The sequence below is a fragment of the Pseudophryne corroboree genome, chromosome 8 (assembly GCF_028390025.1).
Source record: "Pseudophryne corroboree isolate aPseCor3 chromosome 8, aPseCor3.hap2, whole genome shotgun sequence".
Taxonomy (NCBI): Eukaryota; Metazoa; Chordata; class Amphibia; order Anura; family Myobatrachidae; genus Pseudophryne; species Pseudophryne corroboree.
Window position 1 is genome coordinate 302470532 of NC_086451.1, and position 23211 is coordinate 302493742.

A 23211-nucleotide genomic window follows, 5' to 3' on the forward strand; every position below is an offset into this window, starting at 1 on the left:
AGTACCGGCCGGTGGTTGCACCATTATGTTTCATTTTATTTCTCTGGGGTGTATTATATCTACTTTTTTATTAGGAACTAGGGAGAAATTAGATTAAGCCATGTGATTTTACTAAGATAATGTAAAATAGTGATAGACACGCCCCTGGGTGGTGCTAGACACGCCCTTCCTGAGGTGCATCCCCTAATAAAATTAGCTGCGCACACCTATGGCTGGGATACATTGTGCAGCGGTGGCCGGCCCTCTCCTCCTTCCCCTTTCAGGTAGCAGCCTCAGCAGTGTCGACGCTTGCTGCAGTCTCCCGCCGGAGGCTCTACACACAGGATGGGACTTCATGGGACCTAGGGGGTGGGGGGAACGGCCCAACCTCTTGAAGGGTTGGTGGTCCCGCTCCACATTGACAGGACATAGCTCCTGAGGGAACTATTTGCATGCCCCACCATGGCCATTCCCGCAGCATGCCGCCATCCTTAACAGAGTCAGAAGATAGAAGAGTGGTGAGTACTAAGCTGGTGTCCCGGTTACTAGGTCACCGGTCATTATGGCGGCATGAGGGTACAGAGACGCACGGCTTCTACGGGGCAGCGTAGTCTCCAGACTCAGTACACAGTGCGGACGCACCGCTTCTGAGGGAGCAAACTGAGTCTAAGTACACTACGGGTGTACAGAGTACCCAGACTGGCATTATAGACTTAAAAGGCGGCTGACTCCATTTTAAGCACTAAAAATCACCTCAGCCAGTATAAAAAAGTGGGAAGACCGCGCGCCATTGAGGGGGTGGGGCTTCACTATGAGCGGATCCAGCAGCTCACCAGCGCCATTTTTCCTCTGCAGTGGATACAGACGCTGACTGACAGGGACGTGCAGCTCCTCCGGAGATACTCCAGATTACCTCAGCGGTTCCATGGGGTCATAGCAGGGGGGGAGCGATTACTAGTTTACTAAGGTGGTCATTCTGAGTTGTTCGCTCTCTAGCAGTTTTTAGCAGCCATGCAAACGCTATGCCGCCGCCCACTGGGAGTGTATTTTAGCTTAGCAGAAGTGCGAACGAAAGGATCACAGAGCGGCTACAAAATAATTATGTGCAGTTTCAGAGTAGCTCTAAACCTACTCAGCGCTTGCGATCACTTCAGACCATTCAGTTCCTGATTTAACATCACAAACACACCCTGCATTCGCCCAGCCGCGCCTGCGTTTTTCCTGGCACGCCTACGTTTTTCCGAACACTCCCTGAAAACAGTCAGTTGACACCCAGAAATGTCCTCTTCATGTCAATCACTCTGTTGCCAGCAGTGCGACTGAAAAGCTTTGCTAGACCTTGTGTGAAACTACTTCATTTGTTTTATTAGTACGACGTGCATGCGCATTGCGCCGCATGCACAGAACTGCCATTTTTTTGCCAGATCGCTGCGCAGCGAACGAAAGCAGCTAGTGATCATCTCGGAATGACCCCCTAAGTCCCCAATCTGGGTACTTAGTCTGCGACCCAGCTAAGCTTGGCATTAGCAGTAAGTAGAGATGAGCGGGTTCGGATCTCAGAGAACCGAATCGTACCGAACTTCACGCTCTGAACCCGGTTTCCGAACCCGGCTCGGGTTTTCCCGCCTGACTCGGAATCCTGAATGTGGCAAAACGTCATCATCCTGCTGTCGGATTCTCGCAGGATTTGGATTCCATATAAGGAGCCGCGCGTCGCGGACATTTTCACTCCAGTCTCGGAGAGTGTACTGAGAGGACGTGTCTTCGTCCTTAGTGTCTGTGTGGGGGTGGGAAAGTGGGGTGGGGAGTCTTATGCTGTGTTGTGCTGCTCAGTCCAGTCCAGTGTAGTCAGTGTATTGGGCTGCATCAGTCCAGCCAGTCACAGTGTTGGTATCCTCTGCTGCTATATGTCCCCAGTGCTGCTGGCTGCTGTATAAGCACCTTGCATTTTTGCTGTGTTGTCTTGCATCAGACAAGGGGTAGTGTCTTGTGCAGCATCAGTCCAGTGACCAGTCACAGTGGTGGTGTCCTCTGCTGCCGTATATACAGTGTAGCTGTATAAGTCCCTTTTAGTGGTGCTGTGTTGTCCTGCATTAGACCAGGGGTAGTGTCTTGTGCAGCATCAGTCCAGTGACCAGTTACAGTGCTGGTGTCCTCTGCTGCCGTGTATCCAGTGTAGCTGTATAAGTCCCTTTCAGTGGTGCTGTGTTGTCCTGTATCAGACCAGTCGTAGTGTCCTGGCCATCAGTCATTCCAGTGACCAGGCAGTCACAGTGGTATACGCTGCTGCTATATGTCCACTGCTGACATATAATAATAATAATAATAACAACAACAACAACAAGTCCCTCACAGTGTTGCTGTGTTGTGCTGCATCAGACCAGTGGTAGCGTCCTGGCCATCAGTCATTCCAGTGACCAGGCAGTCACAGTGATATACGCTGCTGTTATATGTCCACTGCTGAAGTATAATAATAATAATAACAAGTCCCTCACAGTGTTGCTGTGTTGTGCTGCATCAGACCAGTGGTAGTGCCCTGGCCATCAGTCATTCCAGTGACCAGGCAGTCACAGTGGTATACGCTGCAGCTATATGTCCACTGCTGACGTATAATAATAATAATAACAAGTCCCTCACAGTGTTGCTGTGTTGTGCTGCATCAGACCAGTGGTAGTACCCTGGCCATCAGTCATTCCAGTGACCAGGCAGTCACAGTGGTATACGCTGCTGTTATATGTCCACTGCTGACGTATAACAATAATAATAATAATAATAACAACAACAACAACAACAACAAGTCCCTCACAGTGTTGCTGTGTTGTGCTGCATCAGACCAGTGGTAGTGTCCTGGCCATCAGTCATTCCAGTGACTAGGCCGTCACAGTGGTATACGCTGCTGCTATATGTCCACTGCTGATGTATTATAATAATAATAATAATAATAATAATAATAACAACAAGTCCCTCACAGTGTTGCTGTGTTGTGCTGCATCAGACCAGTGGTAGTGTCCTGGCCATCAGTCATTCCAGTGGCCAGGCAGTCAGTGATATACGCTGCTGTTGTATGTCCACTGCTACAGTATTATAATAATAATAATAATAATAATAATAACAACCACAAGTCCCTCACAGTGTTGCTGTGTTGTGCTGCATCAGACCAGTGGTAGTGTCCTGACCATCAGTCATTCCAGTGACGAGGCAGTCACAGTGGTATACGCTGCTGCTATATGTCCACTGCTGATGTATAATATTAACAACAACCACAAGTCCCTCACAGTGTTGCTGTGTTGTGCTGCATCAGACCAGTGGTAGTGTCCTGGCCATCAGTCATTCCAGTGACCAGGCAGTCACAGTGGTATACACTGCTGCTATATGTCCACTGCTGACGTATAATAATAATAATAATATTATTATTATTATATTGTAGCAGTGGACATACAGCAGCAGCGTATATCACTGTGACTGCCTGGCCACTGGAATGACTGATGGCCAGAACACCACATCTGGTCTGATGCAGCACAACACAGCAACACTGTGATGGACTTGTTGTTGTTAATAATAATAATAATAATAATAATAATAATAATTATTATTATTATTAACAACAACAACTCCATCACAGTGTTGCTGTGTTGTGCTGCATCAGACCAGATGTGGTGTCCTGGCCATCAGTCATTCCAGTGGCCAGGCAGTCACAGTGATATATGCTGCTGCTGTATGTCCACTGCTACAGTATAATAATAATAATAATAATTAATAATAACAACCACAAGTCCCTCACAGTGTTGCTGCGTTGTGCTGCATCAGACCAGTGGTAGTGTCCTGACCACAGTCATTCCAGTGACCAGGCAGTCACAGTGGTATACGCTGCTGCTATATGTCCACTGCTGATGTATAATAATAACAGCAACAACAACCACAAGTACCTCACAGTGTTGCTGTGTTGTGCTGCATCAGACCAGTGGTAGTGTCCTGGCCATCAGTCATTCCAGTGACCAGGCAGTCACAGTGGTATACACTGCTGCTATATGTCCACTGCTGATGTATTATAATAATAATAATAATAATAATAATAATAATAATAACAACGACAAGTCCCTCACAGTGTAGCTGTGTTGTGCTGCATCAGACCAGTGGTAGTGTCCTGGCCATCGGTCATTCCAGTGACCAGGCAGTCACAGTGGTATACGCTGCTGCTATATGTCCACTGCTGACGTATAATAATAACAACAACAAGAACAACAAGTCCCTCACATTGTTGCTGTGTTGTGCTGCATCAGACCAGATGTGGTGTCCTGGCCATCAGTCATTCCAGTGGCCAGGCAGTCACAGTGATATACGCTGCTGCTGTATGTCCACTGCTACAGTATAATAATAATAATAATAATAATAATAATATTTATAACAACCACAAGTCCCTCACAGTGTTGCTGTGTTGTGCTGCATCAGACAAGTGGTAGTGTCCTGGCCATCGGTCATTCCAGTGACCAGGCAGTCACAGTGGTATACGCTGCTGCTATAAGTCCACTGCTGACGTATAATAATAATAACAACAACAACAACAAGTCCCTCACAATGTTGCTGTGTTGTGCTGCATCAGACCAGATGTGGTGTCCTGGCCATCAGTCATTCCAGTGGCCAGGCAGTCACAGTGATATACGCTGCTGCTGTATGTCCACTGCTACAGTATAATAATAATAATAATAATAATAATAATAATAATATTAATAACAACCACAAGTCCCTCACAGTGTTGCTGTGTTGTGCTGCATCAGACCAGTGGTAGTGTCCTGACCATCAGTCATTCCAGTGACGAGGCAGTCACAGTGATATACGCTGCTGCTATATCTCCACTGCTGATGTATAGTATTAACAACAACAACCACAAGTCCCTCACAGTGTTGCTGTGTTGTGCTGCATCAGACCAGTGGTAGTGTCCTGGCCATCAGTCATTCCAGTAACCAGGCAGTCACAGTGGTATACGCTGCTGCTATATGTCCACTGCTGACATATAATAATAACAACAACAACAACAACAACAACAACAACAACAACAACAACAACAACAACAACAACAACAACAAGTCCCTCACAGTGTTGCTGTGTTGTGCTGCATCAGACCAGTGGTAGTGTCCTGGCCATCAGTCATTCCAGTGACCAGGCAGTCACAGTGGTATACACTGCTGCTATATGTCCACTGCTGATGTATAATAATAATAATAATAATAATAATAATATTATTATTATTATTATTATTATACTGTAGCAGTGGACATACAGCAGCAGCGTATATCACTGTGACTGCCTGGCCACTGGAATGACTGATGGCCAGAACACCACATCTGGTCTGATGCAGCACAACACAGCAACACTGTGATGGACTTGTTGTTGTTAATAATAATAATAATAATAATAATAATTATTATTATTATTAACAACAACAACTCCATCACAGTGTTGCTGTGTTGTGCTGCATTAGACCAGATGTGGTGTCCTGGCCATCAGTCATTCCAGTGGCCAGGCAGTCACAGTGATATATGCTGCTGCTGTATGTCCACTGCTACAGTATAATAATAATAATAATAATAATAATAATAACAACCACAAGTCCCTCACAGTGTTGCTGTGTTGTGCTGCATCAGACCAGTGGTAGTGTCCTGACCACAGTCATTCCAGTGACCAGGCAGTCACAGTGGTATACGCTGCTGCTATATGTCCACTGCTGATGTATAATAATAACAGCAACAACAACAACAACAACAACCACAAGTACCTCACAGTGTTGCTGTGTTGTGCTGCATCAGACCAGTGGTAGTGTCCTGGCCATCAGTCATTCCAGTGACCAGGCAGTCACAGTGGTATACACTGCTGCTATATGTCCACTGCTGATGTATTATAATAATAATAATAATAATAACAACGACAAGTCCCTCACAGTGTAGCTGTGTTGTGCTGCATCAGACCAGTGGTAGTGTCCTGGCCATCGGTCATTCCAGTGACCAGGCAGTCACAGTGGTATACGCTGCTGCTATATGTCCACTGCTGACGTATAATAATAACAACAACAAGAACAACAAGTCCCTCACATTGTTGCTGTGTTGTGCTGCATCAGACCAGATGTGGTGTCCTGGCCATCAGTCATTCCAGTGGCCAGGCAGTCACAGTGATATACGCTGCTGCTGTATGTCCACTGCTACAGTATAATAATAATAATAATAATAATAATAATAATAATATTTATAACAACCACAAGTCCCTCACAGTATTGCTGTGTTGTGCTGCATCAGACAAGTGGTAGTGTCCTGGCCATCGGTCATTCCAGTGACCAGGCAGTCACAGTGGTATACGCTGCTGCTATAAGTCCACTGCTGACGTATAATAATAATAACAACAACAACAACAAGTCCCTCACAATGTTGCTGTGTTGTGCTGCATCAGACCAGATGTGGTGTCCTGGCCATCAGTCATTCCAGTGGCCAGGCAGTCACAGTGATATACGCTGCTGCTGTATGTCCACTGCTACAGTATAATAATAATAATAATAATAATATTAATAACAACCACAAGTCCCTCACAGTGTTGCTGTGTTGTGCTGCATCAGACCAGTGGTAGTGTCCTGACCATCAGTCATTCCAGTGACGAGGCAGTCACAGTGATATACGCTGCTGCTATATCTCCACTGCTGATGTATAGTATTAACAACAACAACCACAAGTCCCTCACAGTGTTGCTGTGTTGTGCTGCATCAGACAAGTGGTAGTGTCCTGGCCATCAGTCATTCCAGTAACCAGGCAGTCACAGTGGTATACGCTGCTGCTATATGTCCACTGCTGACATATAATAATAATAATAATAATAACAACAACAACAACAACAACAACAACAACAACAACAACAACAACAACAACAACAACAACAAGTCCCTCACAGTGTTGCTGTGTTGTGCTGCATCAGACCAGTGGTAGTGTCCTGGCCATCAGTCATTCCAGTGACCAGGCAGTCACAGTGGTATACACTGCTGCTATATGTCCACTGCTGATGTATAATAATAATAATAATAATAATATTATTATTATTATTATTATACTGTAGCAGTGGACATACAGCAGCAGCGTATATCACTGTGACTGCCTGGCCACTGGAATGACTGATGGCCAGAACACCACATCTGGTCTGATGCAGCACAACACAGCAACACTGTGATGGACTTGTTGTTGTTAATAATAATAATAATAATAATAATAATAATAATAATAATTATTATTATTATTAACAACAACAACTCCATCACAGTGTTGCTGTGTTGTGCTGCATTAGACCAGATGTGGTGTCCTGGCCATCAGTCATTCCAGTGGCCAGGCAGTCACAGTGATATATGCTGCTGCTGTATGTCCACTGCTACAGTATAATAATAATAATAATAATAATAATAACAACCACAAGTCCCTCACAGTGTTGCTGTGTTGTGCTGCATCAGACCAGTGGTAGTGTCCTGACCACAGTCATTCCAGTGACCAGGCAGTCACAGTGGTATACGCTGCTGCTATATGTCCACTGCTGATGTATAATAATAACAGCAACAACAACAACAACAACAACAACAACAACAACCACAAGTACCTCACAGTGTTGCTGTGTTGTGCTGCATCAGACCAGTGGTAGTGTCCTGGCCATCAGTCATTCCAGTGACCAGGCAGTCACAGTGGTATACACTGCTGCTATATGTCCACTGCTGATGTATTATAATAATAATAATAATAATAATAACAACGACAAGTCCCTCACAGTGTAGCTGTGTTGTGCTGCATCAGACCAGTGGTAGTGTCCTGGCCATCGGTCATTCCAGTGACCAGGCAGTCACAGTGGTATACGCTGCTGCTATATGTCCACTGCTGACGTATAATAATAACAACAACAAGAACAACAAGTCCCTCACATTGTTGCTGTGTTGTGCTGCATCAGACCAGATGTGGTGTCCTGGCCATCAGTCATTCCAGTGGCCAGGCAGTCACAGTGATATACGCTGCTGCTGTATGTCCACTGCTACAGTATAATAATAATAATAATAATAATAATAATAATATTTATAACAACCACAAGTCCCTCACAGTATTGCTGTGTTGTGCTGCATCAGACAAGTGGTAGTGTCCTGGCCATCGGTCATTCCAGTGACCAGGCAGTCACAGTGGTATACGCTGCTGCTATAAGTCCACTGCTGACGTATAATAATAATAATAACAACAACAACAACAACAAGTCCCTCACAATGTTGCTGTGTTGTGCTGCATCAGACCAGATGTGGTGTCCTGGCCATCAGTCATTCCAGTGGCCAGGCAGTCACAGTGATATACGCTGCTGCTGTATGTCCACTGCTACAGTAAAATAATAATAATAATAATAATAATATTAATAACAACCACAAGTCCCTCACAGTGTTGCTGTGTTGTGCTGCATCAGACCAGTGGTAGTGTCCTGACCATCAGTCATTCCAGTGACGAGGCAGTCACAGTGATATACGCTGCTGCTATATGTCCACTGCTGATGTATAATATTAACAACAACACCACAAGTCCCTCACAGTGTTGCTGTGTTGTGCTGCATCAGACCAGTGGTAGTGTCCTGGCCATCAGTCATTCCAGTAACCAGGCAGTCACAGTGGTATACGCTGCTGCTATATGTCCACTGCTGACATATAATAATAATAATAATAATAATAATAGCAACAACAACAACAACAACAACAACAAGTCCCTCACAGTGTTGCTGTGTTGTGCTGCATCAGACCAGTGGTAGTGTCCTGGCCATCAGTCATTCCAGTGACCAGGCAGTCACAGTGGTATACACTGCTGCTATAAGTCCACTGCTGACGTATAATAATAACAATAATAATAATAATAATAATAATAATAATAATAATAATATTATTAATATTATTATTATTATTATACTGTAGCAGTGGACATACAGCAGCAGCGTATATCACTGTGACTGACTGGCCACTGGAATCACTGATGGCCAGAACACCACATCTGGTCTGATGCAGCACAACACAGCAACACTGTGATGGACTTGTTGTTGTTAATAATAATAATAATAATAATAATAATAATAATAATAATAACAACAACAACAACAACAACAACAACAACAACAACAACAACAACAACTACTCCATCACAGTGTTGCTGTGTTGTGCTGCATCAGACCAGATGTGGTGTCCTGGCCATCAGTCATTCCAGTGGCCAGGCAGTCACAGTGATATACGCTGCTGCTGTATGTCCACTGCTACAGTATAATAATAATACAGTGTAATAATATTAATAATAATAATAATAATAACAACAACCACCACAAGTACCTCACAGTGTTGCTGTGTTGTGCTGCATCAGACCAGTGGTAGTGTCCTGACCATCAGTCATTCCAGTGACCAGGCAGTCACAGTGGTATACGCTGCTGCTATATGTCCACTGCTGATGTATAATAATAACAGCAACAACAACCACAAGTCCCTCACAGTGTTGCTGTGTTGTGCTGCATCAGACCAGTGGTAGTGTCCTGGCCATCAGTCATTCCAGTGACCAGGCAGTCACAGTGGTATACACTGCTGCTATATGTCCACTGCTGATGTATTATAATAATAATAATAATAATAATAATAATAATAATAATAACAACAACAAGTCCCTCACAGTGTAGCTGTGTTGTGCTGCATCAGACCAGTGGTGGTGTTCTGGCCATCAGTCATTCCAGTGGCCAGACAGTCAGTGATATACGCTGCTGCTGTATGTCCACTGCTACAGTATAATAATAATAATAATAATAATAATAATAATAATAATTATAACAACAACCACAAGTCCCTCACAGTGTTGCTGTGTTGTGCTGCATCAGACCAGTGGTAGTGTCCTGACCATCAGTCATTCCAGTGACCAGGCAGTCACAGTGGTATACGCTGCTGCTATATGTCCACTGCTGATGTATAATATTAACAACAACAACCACAAGTCCCTCACAGTGTTCCTGTGTTGTGCTGCATCAGACCAGTGGTAGTGTCCTGCCCATTAGTCATTCCAGTGACCAGGCAGTCACAGTGGTATACGCTGCTGCTATGTGTCCACTGCTGACATATAATAATAATAATAATAATAATACTAATAGCAACAACAACAACGACAAGTCCCTCACAGTGTTGCTGTGTTGTGCTGCATCAGACCAGTGGTAGTGTCCTGGCCATCGGTCATTCCAGTGACTAGGCAGTCACAGTGGTATACGCTGCTGCTATATGTCCACTGCTACAGAATAATAATAATAATAATAATAATAATATTTATAACAACCACAAGTCCCTCACAGTGTTGCTGTGTTGTGCTGCATCAGACCAGTAGTAGTGTCCTGGCCATCGGTCATTCCAGTGACCAGGCAGTCACAGTGGTATACGCTGCTGCTATAAGTCCACTGCTGACGTATAATAATAATAATAACAACAACAACAAGTCCCTCACAATGTTGCTGTGTTGTGCTGCATCAGACCAGATGTGGTGTCCTGGCCATCAGTCATTCCAGTGGCCAGGCAGTCATTGTGATATACGCTGCTGCTGTATGTCCACTGCTACAGTATAATAATAATAATAATAATAATAATAATAATATTAATAACAACCACAAGTACCTCACAGTGTTGCTGTGTTGTGCTGCATCAGACCAGTGGTAGTGTCCTGACCATCAGTCATTCCAGTGACCAGGCAGTCACAGTGGTATACGCTGCTGCTATATGTCCACTGCTGATGTATAATAATAATAATAACAGCAACAACAACAACCACAAGTCCCTCACAGTGTTGCTGTGTTGTGCTGCATCAGACCAGTGGTAGTGTCCTGGCCATCAGTCATTCCAGTGACCAGGCAGTCACAGTGGTATATGCTGCTGCTATATATCCACTGATGATGTATAATAATAATAATAACAACAACAACAAGAAGTCCCTGTTGCTGTGTTGTGCTGCATCAGACCAGTGGTAGTGTCCTGGCCATCAGTCATTCCAGTGGTATACGCTGCTGCTAAATGTCCACTGCTGATGTATAATAATAATAATAATAATAATAATAATATTATTAATAACAACCACAAGTCCCTCACAGTGTTGCTGTGTTGTGCTGCATCAGACCAGTGGTAGTGTCCTGGCCATCAGTCATTCCAGTGACCAGGCAGTCACAGTGGTATACGCTGCTGCTATATGTCCACTGCTGATGTATAAAAATAACAGCAACAACAACCACAAGTCTCTCACAGTGTTGCTGTGTTGTGCTGCATCAGACCAGTGGTAGTGTCCTGGCCATCAGTCATTCCAGTGACCAGGCAGTCACAGTGGTATATGCTGCTGCTATATATCCACTGCTGATGTATAATAATAATAACAACAAGAAGTCCCTGTTGCTGTGTTGTGCTGCATCAGACCAGTGGTAGTGTCCTGGCCATCAGTCATTCCAGTGGTATACGCTGCTGCTAAATGTCCACTGCTGATGTATAATAATAATAATAACAATAACAACAACAACAACAAGTCCCTCACAGTGTTTCTGTGTTGTCCTGCATCAGACCAGTGGTAGTGTCCTGTGCATCAGCCATCAGTCATTCCTGTGGCGCATATTGTGTTATATAACTCCAGAAAAATAAAGGAGAACAAAAATTTGGAGGATAAAGTAGGGAAAGATCAAGAACCACTTCCTCCTAGTGCTGAAGCTGCTGTCACTAGCCATGACATACTCATACATATTTAGTTGGGAAAGACCAACAGAAGAAATAGATTGCTTTTTTGGAGCACTCTTTTAAATACTTTAAATACTTAATTTGACATGATTATAGTATTTTAAAACGTAACCTTTATTGTATATCAATAAAATAAATGGGGTAATTTGGAGACATTATAGACATAACTGTAAAAATGTATATACTGTATTGAACCCCATGTCTCTCTTACACAAATAAAGAATAAACATCCACTTGTATGGTGAATTTTATTATAAGGATTTATATATATTTTTTTCTAGCAAAATTGCTTTACTTATATGCTTGGATCGTGACCAAACAAAGAAATGCTTCCATAGAGCTTTATGTCGACAGCTTATATATATTTTTTTCTAGCAAAATTGCTTTACTTATATGCTTGGATCGTGACCAAACAAATAAATGCTTCCATAGAGCTTTATGTCGACAGCAAAAGGCACATAAATGCCGCACTGTTGCACTGTATCAATATCCTCAATAGGCTGGACTTTTCCCAGATTGCCTACAGTTATGGTAAATTCACTCAGTTTCTCATATAAATGATTCTTCCAAAAGGCACATAACTGCTGCACAGCTTTGCTCATTGTCTTACACACATGCGCCGCACACCTTTGTTCATAGACATGACACAAATGTCACACACCTCTGCTTCAACTGCATAACTTATTTCAAATGGTTTACGCGTACAGTGCACAATATTACATTCTTGTATTCCATTCAAATCCCACAATGATGAAGCCTCTCAAAAAAAAGGGGGGGGGGGCACTGTTTGCATTTACTATGGGCTGAAGACCTCTCAAAGTACAAAAATATTTTAGTGTACCACACACAATACATTTATAAAAATTCAATATGATATATTCAGATATCTGGGGTACCCCATTAAGCAGTATGGTAGCCGACAGTATGCAGTGAAAATATAAAACCACTGCACAGATGTCAGCAATATACCATCTGCTGTATTTGTTCACCATTTAACCATAATAATTAGGATTCATTTAGATAATAATTTGTAAATCACATACAAAGCACACATAAAAGTGTAACTTGATTTGTAACGATTGCAAAGTTTGCAAAATGTAAAGAGCAGTATGGTCCGTTTATACAATGCTCCTCATCTGCTGCCCAACATCTTCATAGAGCGGATGAAGCTTGAGAGTAAGGATAGTTGCCGGGTCATTGAAAAATCAGGTATAGCATGACTCTGTTTTCCCGTATCTGGTGTTAGGCGGGTCCTGTTACCTATGGCATTGCAGGACACGAATGGGCCAGCGGGAGATGAATGGGTGCTAGAAAGAAAGAATGAATGTGTGTGTATTGTGCAATGTGCGTTACCGGCCTTTACAGCGGGATGTTTCATATGCCGGGAGCAGGTGTGATGCGGCTGCAAATACCGGTAAATTCCGGTTCTCGTAGGTGAATTCCTCCTGCTGTAGAGAATCAGTGATTAATAACTGAGGTTGATCTCGGCTTCAACGACAAATGATTTCATGTGCCGGGAGCAGATATAATACGGCTACAGATAGCGGTATGCTCCGGGTGCCGTAGGCGGCTTCCTCCTGCAGTGAGGGGCCAATTACCACTGACTGAGGTCTAGTCTCCGTAAAGTACAGTCTCTGTCTATAAAATCAGATCTCGGCTCATACGGCAGGAAGTTTTACATGCCGGGGGCAGGTATGATACAGCTGCAGATAGCGATATGATCCAGCTGTCGCGGGTGACTTCCCCCCTGCTATGAAGGGCCAATTGCTGCTGTCTGAAGTTTAGTCCCCATGAAGTCCACTCAATGTCACATATCAGGAGCAGATGTAATACGGCTGCAGATGGCGATATGCTCCGGCTGCCGTGGATGAGTTCTCCCTGCTGCGAGGGGTCAATTATCACTGACTGAAATCCAGTCTTTGTAAGGTCTAATCACTGAACGTACGTTTCGCCATATGAGGCTTGATCACCAGGGGGCCCCCTGGTGATCAAGCCTCATATGGTGAAACGTACGTTCAGTGATTGGACCATACAAAGACTGGATTTCAGTCAGTGATAATTGACCCCTCGCAGCAGGGGGAACTCATCCACGGCAGCCGAAGCATATCGCCATCTACAGCCGTATTACATCTGCTCCTGATATGTGACATTGAGTGGACTTCATGGAGACTAAACTTCAGACAGCAGCAATTGGCCCTTCATAGCAGGGGGGAAGTCACCCGCGACAGCCAGATCATACCGCTATCTGCAGCTGTATCATACCTGCCCCCGGCATGTAAAACTTCCTGCTGTATGAGCCGAGATCTGATCTCATAGACAGAGACTGGACTTTACGGAGACTAGACCTCAGTCAGTGGTAATTGGCCCCTCACTGCAGGCGGAAGCCGCCTATGGCACCCGGAGCATACCGCTATCTGTAGCCGTATTATATCTGCTCCCGGCACATGAAATCATTTGTCGCTGAAGCCGAGATCAACCTCAGTTATTAATCACTGATTCTATACAGCAGGAGGAATTCACCTACGAGAACCGGAATTTACCGGTATTTGCAGCCGTATCACACCTGCTCCCGGCATATGAAACATCCCGCTGTAAAGGCCGGTAACGCACCTTGCACAATACACACACATTCATTCTTTCTTTCTAGCACCCACTCATCTCCCGCTGGCGCATTCGGGTCCTGCAATGCCATAGGTAACAGGACCCGCCTAACACCAGATACGGGAAGACAGAGTCATGCTATACCTGATTTTTCAATGACCCGGCAACTATCCTTACTCTCACCCTTCATCCGCTCTATGCAGATGTTGGGCAGCAGATGAGGAGCGTTGTATAAACGGACCATACTGCTCTTTACATTTTGCAAACTTTGCAATTGTTACAAATCAAGTTACACTTTTATGTGTGCTTTGTATGTAATTTACAAATTATTATCTAAATGAATCCTAATTATTATGGTTAAATGGTGAACAAATACAGCAGATGGTATATTGCTGACGTCTGTGCAGTGGTTTTATATTTTCACTGCATACTGTCGGCTACCATACTGCTTAATGGGGTACCCCAGATATCTGAATATATCATATTGAATTTTTATAAATGTATTGTGTGTGGTACACTAAAATATTTTTGTACTTTGAGAGGTCTTCTGCCCATAGTAAATTCAACCAGTGGCCCCCCCTTTTTTGAGAGGCACCATCATTGTGGGATTTGAATGGAATACAAGAATGTAATATTGTGCACTGTACGCGTAAACCATTTGAATTAAGTTATGCAGTTGAAGCAGAGGTGTGTGACATTTGTGTCATGTCTATGAACAAAGGTGTGCGGCGCATGTGTGTTAGACAATGAGCACAGCTGTGCGGCAGTTATGTGCCTTTTGGAAGAATCATTTATATGAGAAACAGTGAATTTACCATAACTGTGTTATGAGCCACGGCTGTGGCTCATTCCTGTTTTGCATGTCAGTTAGGTATTTTATGTTTATAAGTTGTCTTGCAGGCCAGGATTTCCCGTTGCTCTGTTTAAGAATACTCTTGGTTGCTGCCGCTGGTGAGTCTGTGTAATTGCAGCTTGTTCCCATGTGTTCAGCCTCACCTGGCTGCTAATTGCATCTTGTCAGTTTGGAGTCATGCAACAGGGCAGCTGCATGAGATTATTAATTAGGCCTCTCTGTTATATGCTGGCTCAGTGCTATTCACAGACGCTGGTGATATTTCTAGGTTTCCAGTCTGCTTGAGTTCTGAGCTTGTACCTGCCAGTTCCTGAGCTCCTGTGTAGCAGTGTCAGTCCCTGTGTCAGTCCCTGTGTCGATTCCTGTGTCTGATCCCGTGTCCTGCTGTGAAGCGTTCCTGTCCAGAAGTCCGGTGGCTTTGCCTATGCCTGGTCGAGTTTCTGGCTTCTTGGTGTCCACCGGTCTGTCATTTGGGATTCTGCCTGTCCTCCAGTTCTGAGTCTGTGTCGGCAGCATTGGGGGTTCCTGTCCGTTTGCCAGTATTCGTACCGGTTCCGTGAGTAGCGGCTCTGCCGCGTCCGTCGGCCTAGGCCGCTGTATTCTGTTATTATTTCTGTCACTGGTGTTTTGCAGAGGGTTCTGCTTATGCTGTCACCGCCGGTACACAAACGTATTGTGTCGGCGTGTGGTCAGCATTTCCTTTGTTGTTCTTTTCCTTTGGCAGCAAGCCGCACATACTTTGGTTTTAGGTTTGTTAGTAGCCCCTGGCCTTGTTGTTTAGTCAGAGGGCCCCTTGTTATCACCCTGTCTCAGTTCACTCTTTGTCTCTCATTAAGACCTGAGGGGGCATCGAAGTTGGGCAGACGTAATCCGCCCTTCAAACGCGGCTGCCATGGGCTCAAGCAACCATAGTCTCACAAGAGTGTACTGACAGCACGGGCGAGACAACGGAGATAGGGCGCCAGGGGCTATTCCCTTTCCATTCCCCTTTCCCAGCATTACGTCCTGGTGCTCTGGACTCGCTTCATAACATCTCCCTTGTTCTGAGCACCAGGAACCTAACAAACTGTAGGCAATCTGGGAAAAGTACAGCCTATTGAGGATATTGATACAGTGCAACAGTGCGGCATTTATGTGCCTTTTGCTGTCGACATAAAGCTCTATGGAAGCATTTATTTGTTTGGTCACGATCCAAGCATATAAGTAAAGCAATTTTGCTAGAAAAAAATATATATAAGCTGTCGACATAAAGCTCTATGGAAGCATTTCTTTGTTTGGTCACGATCCAAGCATATAAGTAAAGCAATTTTGCTAGAAAAAAATATATAGAAATCCTTATAATAAAATTCACCATACAAGTGGATGTTTATTCTTTATTTGTGTAAGAGAGACATGGGGTTCAATACAGTATATACATTTTTACAGTTATGTCTATAATGTCTCCAAATTACCCCATTTATTTTATTGATATACAATAAAGGTTACGTTTTAAAATACTATAATCATGTCAAATTAAGTATTTAAAGTATTTAAAAGAGTGCTCCAAAAAAGCAATCTATTTATTCTGTTGGTCTTTCCCAACTAAATATGTATGAGTATGTTTAGCTTATTTTGATTGCTGGAGCACCTCCAGCTTTGTGAATTTCAAAAACCCAAATTCTGGGATATATTTATAGCTGGTTCTATAACGGATTGTGATTAATATCATTCTCTGTCTGGTGTGGGATAAAAATACTATGTTGCACTACCATGACATAGATGATGAAATGCCATCAACGTCGTCTGCCAAGGATGATGCCCAATGTGATAGTAGAGGGCATGTAAAATCCAAAAAGTCAAAGTTCAGTAAAAAGATTTAAAAAGAAATGTAAATGGTCTGAGGAGAAACGTGAACTTGCCAATATGCCATTTACAACACGGAGTGGCAAGGAACGGCTGAGGCCCTGGCCTATGTTCATGACTAGTGGTTCAGCTTCACATGACGATGGAAGCCCTCATAACTGAGGCCTTGACACTTATGTTGGTGTTAGACGTGTGTCCGCTATCCGCCATTAGTGCAGTGGGATTTAGACAATTGATGGTGGTATTGTGTCCCCGGTACCAAATCCCATCTAGATCCACTTCACTAGGCAGGCGATAGCGAGATTTTGCCATTTAATTCCAGTGATTTGGACGTATAATTATTAATTACAGTGATCTTGCCAATTAATTCCAGTGATTTGGACGTATAATTATTAATTACAGTGATCTTGCCAATTAATTCCAGTGATTTGGATGTATAAATACAGTGATCTTGCCAATTAATTCCAGTGATTTGGACGTATAAATACAGTGATCTTGCCAATTAATTCCAGTGATTTGGACGTATAATTCCAGTGATTTGGACGTATAATTCCAGTGGGAATTGTTTGTGTCGCTTGGCTTAGTCATACAGCTGTATACAACGAACAAACAGGGATCCTTTAGAAGCGCTCTAGAATCAACTGCAGCTGTTACTCCCTGAAGAATACTGATCAGCTAATCAGCATATGTAGTCATACAGCTACCTCATTGCACCTCTTCGACATCTTTGCATGAGGTGCTGTTTGGGGCCTAGTTTTTGAAAAGTGCCATCCTGTGTGACACTGCCGTATGAGTCCAGGGGTACTGCTGTATTAGTCTTGGGGTACTGCCGTATAAATCCACCAATTGCAGATTTTTTAAAAAGTGACTGGAGCATGCTGGAGACGCTGTCAGTGGACCGAACAATTGCGGCCACAGCGTGACACTACTAGATGGGCCAGGTGGTACCAGTGGTTATGTTTTTATTAGCAGTGACTGACAGACACACACACACACACACACACACACACACACACACACACACACACACACACACACACACACACACACACACACACACACACTATTAATAGTGCATATACTGCAATATAATACAATATCTGTATTAAGTTTAATTATTTACTAAATGTCACTGATCATTACAGTCCAATGGCACTGTCAAGGGCTGTTTAATAGAGGACGGAGTCACATGAAGTCTCTATCCAGCCCCCTTACCCCACCCCCACATATACAAGTAGACTCTATTACGCATGTGCATGTGCTGAACTACAGGAACATAGCACCAGTGTAATTTTCCTGGTAATTTGTGAATTGCGCACATTTTCAGGAGAAAAGTGCAGACTCCCATGATTTCTGCACTGCCAATGGGGTGTTTTTACTGTGAATGGATGTAAGCTGTGCAATATGGGCCACCCTAAACCCAAGGACCTGTGTGCATGGCACATCCTGCACCCATTATAAATATGCCCATGACCCGTGTCCATGGTACCGTCAGTGCTTATCATCAATGACACGAAACCATGGTAGGTAAATCAGCAATGGTTTTGTTCAATGACCAAACAGGGAAAGGTAGCAGGGCTGAGTGGAGAGACATTGGGTTGGAAAATCAAAAATCAAACCACCTCTGCCATCAAAGGTGAAATCATCTGATCTCTGCCACCAATGGCAAAACCATTGGCCACCCTCATAAAAACCCATTGATGATTGCTAGTCATCTATGGTCGATTGGCCATCCTTATGAAACTGTGGGCAACAGTGAGTAGCCCTGTGCAGACGCCGCTGCATCCTATAAAGTACATTATAAATATATTAGGAGCCACTGAGGAGTTATGTGACCATAAAATATGGTAATAATAATAATAATAATAATAATAATACGTAATTATCCTTTCATATTTTGAAACCTAATCTAAGTCGCTTTTTATTGGTTACAGAAGCATGAGTGAGGTCTAAGGTTTTCAAACACAAATATAATACAATAAATAAAGAAGTATTATAATCACATTAAAGGTGAGGACCACCTTTAAAAATGTCTGTCGCTTAGGTTATTTTTTTTTAGTACATGGATATTATTTTTGTTGCCACTGGATACAACAAAGTACAAACTTAGGTATGTTCTTGATACAATGGTATTTGCACAGCATATCTGTTGCCACGTCTAAGGGTAGTGAAACTAAACATTTGCATAGACCATATAAGCCTCTAAAGGTGGAGTTCCAATTAAAGTTACATATAATTTAAATATGTTGAGATATATTAGCAGTACATAGATGCATACAAATATATTAATTACATATTGCAAATTATATTATGATCATTACTTGTTATATCTAAATAGCCTTAGGTCTTCTTTTCCATATCACTTCTTTTATTCCATTTAGAGTAATTGTCATTACTCTAAACTCTTTGAACTCCACATGGACAAGTAGACAAATGTGTGTACTACGGTATGCCAGCGCTCTGGGTCCCGGTGCGCAGCATACCGGCGCCATAATCCCGACCACCGGAATACTGGCAGGGGGCGAGCGCAAAAGAGCCCCTTGTGGGCTCACTGCGCTCGCCACGCTGCGGGCACAGTGGCACGCGTACGCTATTTATTCTTCCTCCAGGGGTGTAGTGGACACCCCAAGAGAGAAGAAAGTTGTCGGTATGGCGGCTGTCGGGATTCCGGCGCCGGTATGCTGAGCGCCGGGATCCCGACAGCCGGCATATCAAGTGCCTCCCTACACAAATTGGTCTCCATGTAACAGCACTATAGCTTGTGTACTCAGCACCGGTAAAACTATATGATACAAGCCAACCCTGACCATATATTATTTCCCTACATCCTTATCCACATTAATACATTACCCCACATACTGTATGCATGCATGTCACATATTCTACATGTCAGTCTTCAAAGCAAAACAATTCAACAGAATCACTAAAAAGTTTCCTTTTATTTTTCTTCCTTATAAGAAAATGGAAAAAAATAGTTAAATTATATATTTTTTAAATTACATTACAGACAATTTGTACAATGGATTTCTTTACAGAACAATTTATTTCCAGTTTCATACTAGTGTGTAAGAGTAGTTTATTACAGAATGGTGCAATACAAATTTGTGAGTTGCAGTTAGCGACTATACTTAGTTTTACTAAGTTGCACTTAATTGGTTATTACCTTGGCCCTCATTCCGAGTTGATCGGTCGCAAGGCGAATTTAGCAGAGTTACACACGCTAAGCCGCCGCCTACTGGGAGTGAATCTTAGCTTCTTAAAATTGCGACCGATGTATTCGCAATATTGCGATTACTAACTACTTAGCAGTTTCAGAGTAGCTCCAGACTTACTCTGCCTGTGCGATCATTTCAGTGCTTGTCGTTCCTGGTTGACGTCACAAACACACCCAGCGTTCGCCCAGGCACTCCCACCGTTTCCCCGGCCACTCCTGCGTTTTTTCCGGAAACGGTGGCGTTTTCAGCCACACGCCCCTGAAACGCCGTGTTTCCGCCCAGTAACACCCATTTCCTGTCAATCACATTACGATCGCCGGAGCGAGGAAAAAGCCGTGAGTAAAAATACTTTCTTCATAGTAAAGTTACTTGGCGCAGTCGCAGTGCGAACATTGCGCATGCGTACTAAGCGGATTTTCACTGCGATGCGATGAAAAATACCGAGCGAACAACTCGGAATGAGGGCCCTTGTTTCAGAGTTTCCCAAACATGGTCCTCAAGGCACCCTAACAGTGCAGGTTTTAAGGATATCCATGCTTGTGCACAGGTGGTATAATCAAACGGATTGAGGTACTAAGTATGTCCCCTGTACTTAAGCATTGATATCCTTAAAACCTGGACTGTGCAGGGGACCTTGAGGACCATGGGGCAGATGTATTAACCTGGAGAAGGCATGAGGAAGTGATAAACCAGTGATAGATGCAAGGTGATACACGCACCATCCAATCAGCTCCCATATGTAAATTAACAGTTAGGAGCTGATTGGCTGGTGCATTATCACCTTGCACTTAACACTGCTATATCACTGGTTTATCACTTCCTTATGACTTCTACGGGTTAATACATCTACCCCTGTGTTTGGGAACCACTGAACTATTTGCAATAGATGTACCCGTTATATTCAGAGAACATTGCACATACATTGCAACGTGTGGTCTGTGGCTTTGAGCAGGTTCACAAACTATTTTTTTTTTAAATGAAAGTGTAGATAAGATACACTGTAGACCAGGGGTATTCAATATGTGGATCTTCTCATCCCAGGGTATACTGGTATTTGTTGTTCCACAGCAGCTTGAATACCCCTGTTGTAAATCATCCTTCTTCTTAAATGAGCTTTTCCTTATCCCCCAAAGAACTTACATATTCACCCATTTATGTCTTCATAACTAATGAATGTACTGTAAGAGGGCTTTAGTGATATCTTACTTCCAGATATCATAGTCAGTTGTTTATAATATAGATTGCAAAATAATAATGTATTAGCATCATATTGTGAGTTAGGAGCGTCTTGTGTGCCTAGGTCAACCAAACGGAATTCCATTGAAATGAGCTGATACTAGCCTCTCTGAAGTGGTGTTTAAATGAAGGGTTTCTTTTAAGGTGGAAAAGGTTTGTGTCACCTACCCCTTGTAGATAATTTTATACCACATGCACCTAACTAAATGCCGTTTGTTCCATCATATGCACACACATAATTGTGACTAGACTATTCTGCATAATGAATGCCTTTAACTATTTAGATTGGTCACCAATCAAAAGAACACTCCACATTCCAACAGTCTACATTAACAGTGCCGACTTCTGTCAATATCAACATTCTGGTGTCCATATTCTGAATGTAGACTTAATATACCGCAACAGACCGAAATTATATTTTATTTTTAAAGGCACATCAAGCTTCTTTCTAATTGAAGACAGCAGTTCACAATAATTGACTATGGGGTCCATTTATCAATGAGTGATAAAACTTGTGATTGATAAAACTTGTTGTATATGATAAATGATAAAGCTCGTTATAAATGATAAAACTCATGGTGAATGATAAATGTTAAAACTCATTGGCCCCCATTTATCAACGACATTCCTTGCTGGAAACTCATTTTAGGTGGTAAATGGGACCAATTGCTATTTAACAAGGCTAATAGCGCTGCTAACTAGCAGCGCTATTAGCCTTTCATTTTCCCTATACTGCTGCACACTAAAGTCTATTTAAGAACGAGCGCTCGCTTACCTAAAATGGCTTCGTCTGCTCCGGGCAGACATTATGGACACCGCTGCAGCGGTGTCCGTCCTGCTCTCCGGCTTCCCCCTCCCGTAGCAATCCCGGCATGCATCACGCCTGTCGGGTTACTATAGAGACAGGATAAACAAAATGGCCACCGTGTCCGGAAATCACTACCGCGCATGGGCCAGGAATTAGCAAAAACCGGCGCATGCACGGTAGGAGGCCAGTTCGGGGACACAGTTCGTTCGTCAGCGCTGATGTAAGGTAAAGATTATAGAAGAGCGCGATGGTGCTTCAGCCAATCATCTCCTATCATGTGTTTAGCTCCTAACTGTCATGTGTTTGAAAAATGACAGTTGGGAGCTGATTGGCTGGACACCATTTATCATATGCAACACGTTTTATCATTCACAATGAGCTCTATCACTTGCTGATAAATAGGCCTCTGAATGCTTAGGCATCAGGTGAGAGACTTTTCCAGGTTATGAAAGTTTTCACTATACAGTATCTCAACTTTTCGGTTGTCATTATTAGAAATGAAAATAATAATGAGCAACAATGTGAAAGAAACAGAAACAATGATCCTGTATCAGGAAAAGAACAGTAGCTTGCAATCAGTGATGACAGTACTTGTATACTACTTATGTGACTCAAGAGTTGGGTAATAGCTGCACACAGTCATTCAAGTAGAACTACAGAGGAATAAGTGCTGTCTGCTTAAAATGTATCTTTACAGTGTGTCTGTGTGTACAGTATGTGTGTGTGTGTGTTTACTGTATGTATGTGTCTGCGCGCAAGTTTATTATTTTTATTACCAGTTATTTATATAGCGCACACATATTCCGCAGCGCTGTACAGAGAATATTTGCCTATTCACATCAGTCCCTGCCTCAGTGGAGTTTACAATCTATGTTCCCTATCACATGTACACACAGACACATTAACGCTA